This window comes from Telopea speciosissima, chromosome 9 (genome assembly GCF_018873765.1).
Source record: "Telopea speciosissima isolate NSW1024214 ecotype Mountain lineage chromosome 9, Tspe_v1, whole genome shotgun sequence".
In the NCBI taxonomy this organism is placed as follows: Eukaryota; Viridiplantae; Streptophyta; class Magnoliopsida; order Proteales; family Proteaceae; genus Telopea; species Telopea speciosissima.
Window position 1 is genome coordinate 42951891 of NC_057924.1, and position 10831 is coordinate 42962721.

Below are 10831 nucleotides of genomic sequence, written 5' to 3' on the forward strand. Positions count from 1 at the left end.
CGATGCGGTGAATTTTCTCTAAATTTGCACATTCGATGTGTAATGTAATCAATCTCTTCAGGTTACACAAATTCAGTAACTCTCTTAATTTGTCGCAACCCTCCACCTTAAAGTAGTCCAAGGATTTTGTTCCTACAAGCCCATGAGTTTCCTCTAGATTTCTACAACTACTCACGTCTAATACCCTCAAACTCTTCAGCTTTGACAAAACTGGTAACTTTCCTAATTTGTAGCAATGCCGAAAATTCAACTTTTCCAGGGATTCTGTTCCTTCAAAACCGTGAATTTCCTCTAGGTTTTCATCACACAGAAAGCTTAATATTCTCAGTCATTTCAGATTTGACAAATCTGGTAATTCTGTTAATTTCGGGCAATGTTCCACTTCCAACACTTCCAAGGATTCTGTTCCATCAAGCCCGGGAATTTCCTCTAAATTTTCACAACTTTTAATCCACAATTTCCTCAATTTTTTAAGGTTTGACATATTCGGTAATCTTACCAATGATTCGCAATAAATAAGTAATAATTCCTTCAACAATTCCAAGTGTGATAGATCTGAAATTATCTGCAGTGAAAAACACTCCTTAACTTCCAGACGAGTTAAAGTGGAGGGAAGCTCTGGGAGAGATTCAAGGTTCATGTAGCCTTCCAAATATAGCTCCTGCAGCTGACAAGGAAAATTACTCTTGTTGATTTGGAGTGGATGAAGCCTCCTCCTTTTGTAGTCATCTGATTCATCATCATCTAGATCCACCATGCCCATTCTTAACACCTCTAAGCTCGAGAGCTTTGAAAAATCATCTGGAGAAGGAAGTATCGGATGGAGTTATGCTCTAGGAAAACCTGCCACGTTGCTATCCAGAAATAAAGAAGAGATGAACGACCCTGGACTTGGAAAGGTTGTAGATTTGGGGGGCTTTCTGGGCTTTCCGGCTCTGTTGCATTCGCAGGATCCCCCTGCCCCTCGTTGTTATGCTGTAGTTTCCTCACCTCGTCTGCCTGAGGTGGCTAATCTCCCTTCACCTGTAAGGGATGGCTCTCTCACTCGGATCAAAATTCAATAGGCTGCATATGTAGCCCAGTTGGCGAAGATGCAGTTTGCTCTCTTGCGCAGGGTGAACTTTCAACTCACTACAATGGATAAGGTTCGAGATGTTGCTAAGGCTTGGGCGCTGAAGGGCTCGGTGGAGTTGAAGTCTATTGGCAAGGGTTTTGTAGTTTTCAAGTTTCAGAACGCGAGCAATATGACCAGTGTCTGGAGAAAAGGTCCAGTTCGCATCGACGGCCAGATCCTACGCTTCTAGCAATGGCGTAAGGATTTCAAGGTTGATGCCCAGTCCATCACCCATTGGTTCACTTGGATTTGTTTCCCCATGCTGCAGCAAGAATATTGGCACGAGGACATTTTGTTTTCAATAGCGAAAGCTGTGGGAAGACCAATCGCCATTGATCGCAAGACCACAGACTCCTATTATGGCCACTTTGCGCGAGTTTGTGTGGATGTTGATATTTCATGTCCTAGGGTCGATGAGATCTACGTTGAACGTGAACAAGAAGGCTCCTCTGAACTTTTTGTTTTCAAGCAACCAGTCGTTTATGAAGACCCTCCCTCTCGATGTGCATGTTGTCACCGTTACGGGCATAAGTCTGATGCTTGTCCCCAACGTGAGCCGGCAATGCCTGATGGAGGGAATATTCCGGGAGCTGAGTATGTGCAGGCTGACCCTCCTCGACGTCAACGGCTACGACGAAGTTCTCCGGCCGTGAGGATGGTGCAACAGTCTGATCCTGAGGTTAAGTTTGAAAAGGAAACGGCATCCCAATCTCCCCTTGCCGAGGCGCATATCTCGGGTGATATTGCGTTACAAAATTTGAAAGTGGTAGCTAACTTGGACTCTAATAGAAATCCAATCTCTCAATCCCCCCAATTTCGGGCTGATCACGCTGTAGACTCCTCTTGCGATGAGGATGGCAACCATGCAACTGATTATGGTAACTTGGATTCCATCTCCCACGTGTCCCCCACTCTTCCAGTGGCTATGGCAACTCAAGTGGACCCGGTTAGCACTTCAAAGTGGTCCAACCATGAGAAGGGCGTATTGAAGTGGTTTTGTCTCCTATTGCTGTAACCAGCCAAAATCAAGGACGCACTGCAGTGGTAATGCATGCCCAGACAGATTTGGCCATGAAGGTTGAAGGTGATGCTCCCTTTACCAAGGTTCATCGTCGATGGCAGATAAGAGATAGAAATGTAGAGCAGGCTAACATCCTTCCAGGGACTCGTCGACGTTGACGCGACATGGAGGTTGACACGGTGGCTGCAGCCACAGGCAAGTCTCAGTAGTAGGGTGCCATGCATGGGCGCCACAGTGATAACCCCTCAATTTCCTCATGAAATGCTTATATTGGAATGTGAGGGGTATCGGCAAGGATAGGGCTCGTGCGCATTTGCGTTTGATCGTAAACGAACACAAGCCGGATTTCCTATGTTTGGTAGAACCAAAGATTGGAGTGGATAGATACCCACTTTTATTCCTCTCTCAGTTGGGGTTTAGAGCAGATCTATTCTCCAACACCAGGCGAGAAGGTAATCCAAACATTTGGTTTTGTTGGAAGGAGGGGCTGGTGAGGCCGGTGGTAGTGTTGGACTCGGACCAGCTTCTCTCCCTTCAGGTCGAAGTAAATGGCAATACAAGCATCATCTCTGTGATCCATGCAAGTTGCTTCAGGGCTGGGTGCCGTCAACTGTGGTGTGACTTGGTTTCTCTTGCAGGTGTGGGTCGACCATGGCTGGGTATTGGTGACTTTAATGCCTGTTTGTACTCTTTCGAAAAAAGGGGTCCAAGTCGATTCAACATTGGTTCGGCTGAAGATTTCGCAGCCATGGTAGAGGCTGCTTCGCTTTCACCGATCCCCTCCACGGGTGCCAAGTTTACCTGGTCCAACAATAGAAAAGTTGGGAATGTCAGAGCAGTTTTGGATCGCAGTTTTGGTAATGATTACTGGTGGCAGCAATACCCTGGTGGTGTTCAATGTGTGTTGGTTAGGGGTCCTTCCGACCATGCCCCCCTCCTCTTTTCTTGTGAGTATCCTTGCTGTCCTCATAATGTGCCTTTTAGAATGTAGCGGTTCTGGGCAGAACATGTTGATTTCAGAAACTTTGTTCATACTTCATGGGCTGAACCTGTTCGTGGCTCCCCCACTCTTTGTAGTGGCAAAAAAGCTCGAGCGTTTGAAAGGCCCCCTATTAAATTGATCTAGAGAAGTCTTTCCCCACATAGATCATGATGTTTCTCGAACGAGGGCTCTGCTAGAGTCGGCTCAACAGGCAATGGATGATCAAGGGGATTCAGTTGATCTTTTTGAGTAGGAATTGGAAGCCAGAAGGAATTATGATGCTGCGGTTTTGCTCCAAGAAAAACTATGGAGCGAGAAGGCTAAGGAGAAAAGGGTGAAGTGTGGAGATCGTGGTTCAAAGTACTTCCACTTGTCAGCAAAAATCAGACATGCTCGCAATGCCTTTCGAGAGATTTTAAAAGAAGATGGCTCGGTCTTATCCAACTCTGAAGACATTGGTTCCTGCTTGGCAGAGCACTTCGGATCTCTCTTCAAAAGAGGTGACACCACCAAGAAGGCGGACTTGCTCTCAGTAATTCCTAGCATTGTTTCGGATGAGGATAATGCAATGCTTACCAAGATCCCTTCTCATGAAGAAATAAGGGTTGCAGTGTTTGATCTTGATCCCACCAGTGCCCCTGGCCCAGATGGCTTCCCAGGGACTTTCTATCGTGTTTATTGGGACACAGTAGGGGCAGATGTCTGCTGGGGAGTTCAAAACTTCTTCAAAGAAGGGGTGATTACCAAGGGGGTAAACTGCAATTTCCTAAGCCTTGTCCCTAAAATAGATAATGCAAACAAGGTGGGGCAATTCCGGCCCATTTGCTTGGGGAATTTCTATTTCAAGCTAATTCGGAAAATTATGGCAGGCAGACTCTCATTTATCCTCCACAAACTAATTTCGGCTGAACAGGGGCCTTTCAGAAAGGAAAGGTCATTTTTGAAAACATTGGGATGGCCTCTGAGCTTACAAATTTAATGTTTGTTAAATGTAGAGGAGGTATGGGCTTGAAGCTTGATATCCAAAAGGCATTCGACACTTTTGAATGGTCATATCTCTTTGATGTCCTCAGTGCCTTTGGATTCTCAAGTCTGTGGATATCTTGGGTTCACCAAATTCTATGGTCTTCTAGAATCTCGGTGCTTGTCAATGGCGGCCCGGTGGGATTCTTCGGTGTGGAAAGGGGCTTGCGCCAAGGGGACCCGCTCTCCCCCCTTCTTTTCAATTTATCAGAGGAGGTGCTTTGCAGAGGGCTTAGGGATCTTTGTCAGAAAGGCAAATTTGCAGCGCTGCCAGGCCCACGCCAGGTGTTCACCCCTTCCCATCTTTTATATGCTGATGATTTGTTTATTTTCATGAAGGCAGAGTTGCAAGGAGTTAAGCAGGTGAAACTCTTTCTCGACAATTATGGCTCATACTCAGGTCAAAAAATCAACCTGGCAAAAAGCAAAGTCTTCATGGGTAGAATCTCAGCAGTCAGAAGACATTGCCTACTTTTGGAGCTGCAGATCCCAGTTTGCACTTTTCCAACAAGATACTTGGGGGTCCATCTCAGCAGGGGCAGGGTGAAACGAGATATGATCCTTCCTCTGGTAGACCAATTCAAGAACAGATTGGCAGCTTGGAAGGGTCGCCTTCTTTCCATGGCAGGGCGTGTGGAGTTAGTAAGGTCAGTGGTGGGGAGTATTCCAATTCACAACTTCTCTATCTATCTCTGGCCAGCCTCTTATGTTGCGGTAATGGAGAGATGGATACGCAATTTCATATGGTGCGGTGTTGCAGACAGCTCTAAGGCCATTACAGTTAAGTGGGACAGTGTTTGTAAGCCAAAAAGTGAAGGAGGTCTTGGGATTCGTCTTTTAAGGGATCTTAATCTAGCTCTTATCTCCAAGCTAGCTTGGTCTATTAAGTCCGACAGTTCAATCTTTGCAGCCTTCATGAGGGGGAGGCTGGTTAAAGCCGATGGCTCCCTTAAAAATCCATTGGATCTTCATCCATCCTTCTCGGGCTTCGCAAGGTTTGGAACTTTGTTAGTTCAGCTAAAAGTTGGGTGGTGGGAGATAGTCACTCAATTAATTTTTGGTATGACAAGTGGTTGGGTCACCAAAGTGTGGAAGACCTTATGCAGCCAGCCTTGATTCCTCGCTCTCTCTCGGCAAAGGTTGCTGATTTTTTGGTGAATTGAGATTCGGATCTGCCGGCAACAACAAATCCGGTGCTCCAAAATATTTTCTCCATCATCTAAAGCGTGGATCTTCCTCCCCACAACAAGCTTGATTGCCGAGTTTGGGCTCGCACCATTTCTGGCCAATTCACAGTTGCTTCAGCCTGGGAGGCAATTAGCGCCTACTTCATGGGACTGGGCCATCTGGAAAAATAATTTGCAGCCCCGTTCCTCAGTTTTTGGATGGCGTCTGATGCATGGAGCTCTCCCAACTGATGACAAAGTTCGTAGTAGGGTAGTTTTGCTAGCTTCTAAATTTGAGCTTTGTGGAGTAGATTGCGAATCAGGATCTCACATCTTCTTGAACTGCAACTTCACTTCTGATGTTTGGAGGGAAATTTTGCTGCTCTTCAATGAAAGTTGGATTGGGTTTCCAAGCATCCAACTTCTATTTTCTTGGTGGAAAAAGAAGATTAAGCTCATGCCCCTACCCTCAATCTGGGGTCCTCTAGTTGTCATTACATGTTAACAGATTTGGCTAGAAGGCAATAGAAGGAGATATGATAATATTAGAAGGTCGCCCAAGCAATTGGTGAAAATGTGTTTCAAAGAAGTGAGGGGCTGCACCAAGTCAGAAGGGGTCATAATTAAATCAATACATGATTTATCCCTTGCTAGAATGCTGCGAATTCCCACGGCCAAATCTAAAGTAAAGCCTATCCTGGAAGTAAAATGGAAGCACCCTCCTTCAGGTTGGTTGAAGTTAAATATTTATGGGTCCTCGTTAGGGAACCTTGGTTCAACGGGTGCAGGTGACATTTTCAAAAACCACTGTGGATCACCAATAATGTGTTTTGCTTCGTACCTAGGAATTAGAACAAATTTCATGGCTGAAATGGCAGTGTTCATGGGGGGTATTAAGGAAGCACGTAAGCTTGGCATCTCCAAGCTCTGGATAGAATGTGACTCTGTAGCTACAGTGTCGGCCATCCTTTCTGGTAAGATTCCTTGGAGCTTCATGCAAAGTTGGTGGTCTATCTCCCCTTTCCTAGACTCTATCTAGTGGAGAATTACTCATTGCTTCAAAGAATCTAATGCGGCAGCGGATGCCCTTGCAAATCATGCTTCAAAAAGAAAAGAATCAAACTCTTGGCAACCCTCTCCAGGTTTCATAACCCACATTGTAAGCTGGGATGCTATGAGTAGGTCTTATCATAGGTTCACCTAGGGTGTTTGTGGGGCTTTTGCCTATTTTGGTTGTTGTCTTTTTTGTTTTGTAGTTCATCATGTAACATTTTCATTTTCTATTCAATCTAATTACATTGCTGATCTTTAGCAAAAAAAAAAAAAGTCAAACTCCTCATTCTACCCATTGATGTTGGTAGCCTCACTAGCTGACAACAACTTGAAACCTCTAGTTTCTCAAGCTTCTCTAACTGTCCTACACCATCAGGCACTTCTTTAATATTTGTCCCACTTGCCAAAAGCTGAACCAAATGTTTTAGATTACCTATGGACGTAGGCAACTTCTTGATTGACTGACAACCATTGAGAATGAGACTTTTGAGAGAAGCCATCTGGCAAATACTATCAGGGAGTTTCAAAAGATTTTCGCAGTCCGTCAGATCCAATCTTTGTAAACACGGAAACCATGAGAAGAAGTCAGGAGAGTCTGAGAGATGTTTACAGCCCCGGAGAATAAGAACTTTTAATTTTTGAAGCCGTTGTCAAACAAAATGTATGATTATATGCAAGGTTTGAATGAGTTTGATAATTCCAATTCTAGCCAGTTCCAAACTGGTCTTTTGGTTTTGAAACTATTGGGAGACCCATCCCAGAAAACAACCAATCCCATTTTCTAATCGTTTCCAAAATTCAGATCTAGAACCGGGCCAATAACTTAATAAGAGGATCGGTTCTGCCGTTCTGGTTCTAGCAAATCGATCTTGGTCCAATTCTAGGTTTTGGTCCTTAATTGGCACACTTATACTAATCTAGTTAATGTGGTTATCCTGGTAAAGGCTGGCTAATCACAAAATGTATATATTCCCACATCAAACCACATTCAAGTCATTAACTTAACAAGGAAAACAATAAACCCCTCCTAGTCCACAACCACCAACAAAAAATAAGTGCATTTCCTCCATTCTAGTTATCAATTACAACAAAAAATTAAATATCAAAGCATTCTCATCAAATCTCTCTCAAACAACAGAAGGGGAAAAATAAAAAGAAAGGTTCCCATTAATCGACTCCAGGTCAAAAACCTCAAACAATGTAGCTTTCAATTCTTAGTGCATTTAACATAATGTGACTTCACTTACTCCTGGACGATATAAAGACCCTCAGATTCTTCCTCATAGTCCTGTACATCAGTAGGAAGATGGGAAACCATAAGAGAAAAAGAAATCAGATTTATGCTAAACCAGAAAATGGGTTAACATGAACTTCATTGTACATTTTACTCACCTTCACAATGACACAGGAGCAACCAACCACCTCTCTGACCTTGCCCACTGAGTCAATCTTACACAACGGCATAAGAAGAAGAGAAACACAAAAGAAATAATCTGTTAGTGAGATGCCATAGTAGGTTTTAAGAGTCATGAACCATTATGGGAATGGATAATGACATGAATGCACAAAATATTTGTTGACAGCACATGCAGTCCAAAAAAGGGTGATGTTGCAGTGCCCTTCAATGCAATTCAAAAACTAGTTAGAGCCACCATCAAGGTCACTCAACTACTTTGAAGATGGGGGAGAAAAAGGACAAACAGAAAAGGGCATGAAAATCCTCTCTTCAAGGGATTTAACATAGACTTTATTCTATCACAAGCACTTCAAGAAATGCAATACTATAGGTGTTTCTTATTATTTATACAATTTTCAAAACCAAACCAGAATTAGAGAACAAGAGCCCTTTGTTCTAATACATGGCTTGACATGGGAGAAAAGAGGACAGTAGTATCACAATTTTCAATTTCCAAGTCTATGTCTAATGAAGTAGAAGGCAACTCAAGCTATTCATCAGTAAACAAAGTAAGAGTTTAGTTTTATGTCAAAATAAGAAAGGTTAAATTAGGATAAAGCATAGAAGTTTTGCAAAAAACAAAGACGATATATACGTGAAACGGTAAAAGGAATGGCAAGAGAAAAGAGAGCACATAAACGAATTTTTGTGTTTCTTTAAATCTCCATCCAAGCTTTGGGGAAGGGTTTCAGCATGAATCAATAGAAAAAATCTGATTCAAAAGCTTTATAGTGTTGTTCCATGAGGACATCTCCTAATCAAAGGAGAGGGGTTAAAGCCAGCTGGCCACAACAATGGAAAAGCAAAATAAAATATCTACCCCTATTAAGATCTTCTAGAATAATCCATCAAGGAAACCACCACTCCAACAGTGGTTTGAATCATTTTTCAACCTAACGGTGAAATTTGGTATAATTAATGACTTAATTTATGATTAAGATGAAATCCAACCTGATAATGAAACATTTGGAAAGTTCTAAGGTCCTTGAATCCTTGCTCAAGGCATTCCAATAGAAACTAGAAACCGAGATTTTTTATTCTAAACGTTTTTAGTCTCAACCTAACATAGAATTGATGGATGTAAGAAAGAGGGCCTGAAAGTTTACCTGTATAGATAGATTGTCAAAATCTAGACCAGCTTATGCAACGGCCTCAATTATTAGTTGTTTAAATTAATAGGTGATCAAGATTAGTATATATAGTACTTAAGATAAACAAACCAACAAAATTTAATAATTTTTAACTTATATAAGTTAAGTGAACTCTGTGAACTACCTCTACCCAAGAGCCCATGGGTGAGAATTTCTATTTGGCGCTTCATTGCATCCATTTCTATCAACCTTTCTTTCAAAGTGTCCATATCTGTCAATTTTTCTTTCAAAGTGCCCATTTCTGTCAACTCTTCTCTCACAGTTCTAAGCTCTTCCCTCGATTCTTGTACTTCTCTTTGCGCTTCTTCTTGCTGTTGTCTTGCCTCAATATTTTTTGGTGTGGTGCCAAAAGTAGTAGGCTTTACACCTCGGCCTTGACCGCGCACTCGGCCATTTGAATCTGGGCCAACCACTTCCATGAACAGCTTGTCTTGGACAGGTCTTATTTCTCTCATTTATGGGGGTTGTTCCTCCAACTTCTCATCAATCTTATTTTGCAAACCAATGTAAAACAGGTTAACAGCAGAATAGAAAATAACATACTTTCCATACTTAGTACTCATTCCTCTCCCTCTTTCTCTATTTCTCCTTCTCTTTTTATTCAATAATCATAAAAGTTTTATTGATCTCGAAGGCATATAAATATGTTACAAGACAGAACTCCGAAAGGAAGAACCAAGAGAGAGAGGGAGGAGGAGGAGGAAAAAAACATGCACAAAAAAGGAACAGATATGACTCACCCAGAAAAGGGAAGGCCAAGGAATCACCCTTTGGTTCCCACAGCCCCATCAGAATCATCATCCTTTATTATTTCATGGACCAATTCATGGAAGAAAACCTTTTACACTTATGCAACTAATCAAAAAAGAAAGAGGCTCAACTAATCAATTAAAAAAATTATATGCTGGACATGGGTAATGCAGTTACAGTGCAACATAAGGGCCTGTTTTTCTTACTTAGTTATGGGCTTTTGTTTTTTGTGTTTTCAATTGTAAAGAGCACAATAATTATCAAAGAGTTCAATTGTAAAGAGCTTACAGTGCAAGATAGGGGCCTGGATATGCATTTAATTATCAGGTTAGGTTCAGATCTGATTTTAGCTCCTCTGCTCCTAATAGGACAAAATTGGTAGTAGTGAACTCTTGAAAAGGGGAAAAGGTGGGGTAGGAGTGAACTCTTGAATTCATGTCCCATTTTTAATGGAACTAAAAGAGAAGGGGGGTGGGGAGGACATGGTTTTGATCATACCAGACCTGGAATTTCAGTACAACTCGTTTAGTCTTGAAAGTCCAATGTGAAGACAATTTAATAATTAGAATGAACAAAAGAGCTGGGCTTTCCCTATTTATCTCTTATACTTCTTTTTTGAAAGCCAACCAACACTGTGCCTTCAGACTGACTCATATACATTTGCAAGATCCAGAAAAATCTCAAGCATCACAAATCAAGAAGAGAAAAAGGAAAAAAGAAACAAACCAAAATCAAAAGGAAATCAAAAGCCTGATAGAAAGAAAAATAAAAAAATAAAAAGTGAAAGTGAGTGATGAACGACTCAAGTAAAATCGTTCTTCGACAATTTATAGGTTATATATTAATAAGGGAGAGAGTTCTTCATGATCCATAATGGCAATTGGGTGAGGAATCTCCTACGCCACACCAACGGTTGCACGGGGAACATCATCGATCATCTATATAGGGGTGGGGTCCATACGGTTAGAAAAGGGAAGACGCCGTAGGGCTCAAAATAAAGATTCAAAAAAATTGGGTTCATATGAAAAAGACCAATTAATTCATTCCGAAAAAGAAAATGATTCTACGGTGGAGTCATTACTGAATCAAAAAGAAAAATTTAAAAAACACTATAG

The 10831-nt window shown here is 42.0% G+C and overlaps 1 long non-coding RNA gene across 1 annotated transcript in view; it reads right to left on the reverse strand.

Annotated features, from left to right (window-relative positions):
* Nucleotides 1-364: 364 nt before the first annotated feature.
* Nucleotides 365-10831, reverse strand: part of LOC122639362 — a 35078-nt gene continuing 24611 nt past the window's right edge. Inside the window, exon 2 of the long non-coding RNA XR_006329504.1 lies at nucleotides 365-772. This is a non-coding gene — a long non-coding RNA (uncharacterized LOC122639362). The remainder of the gene's footprint in view (nucleotides 773-10831) is intronic.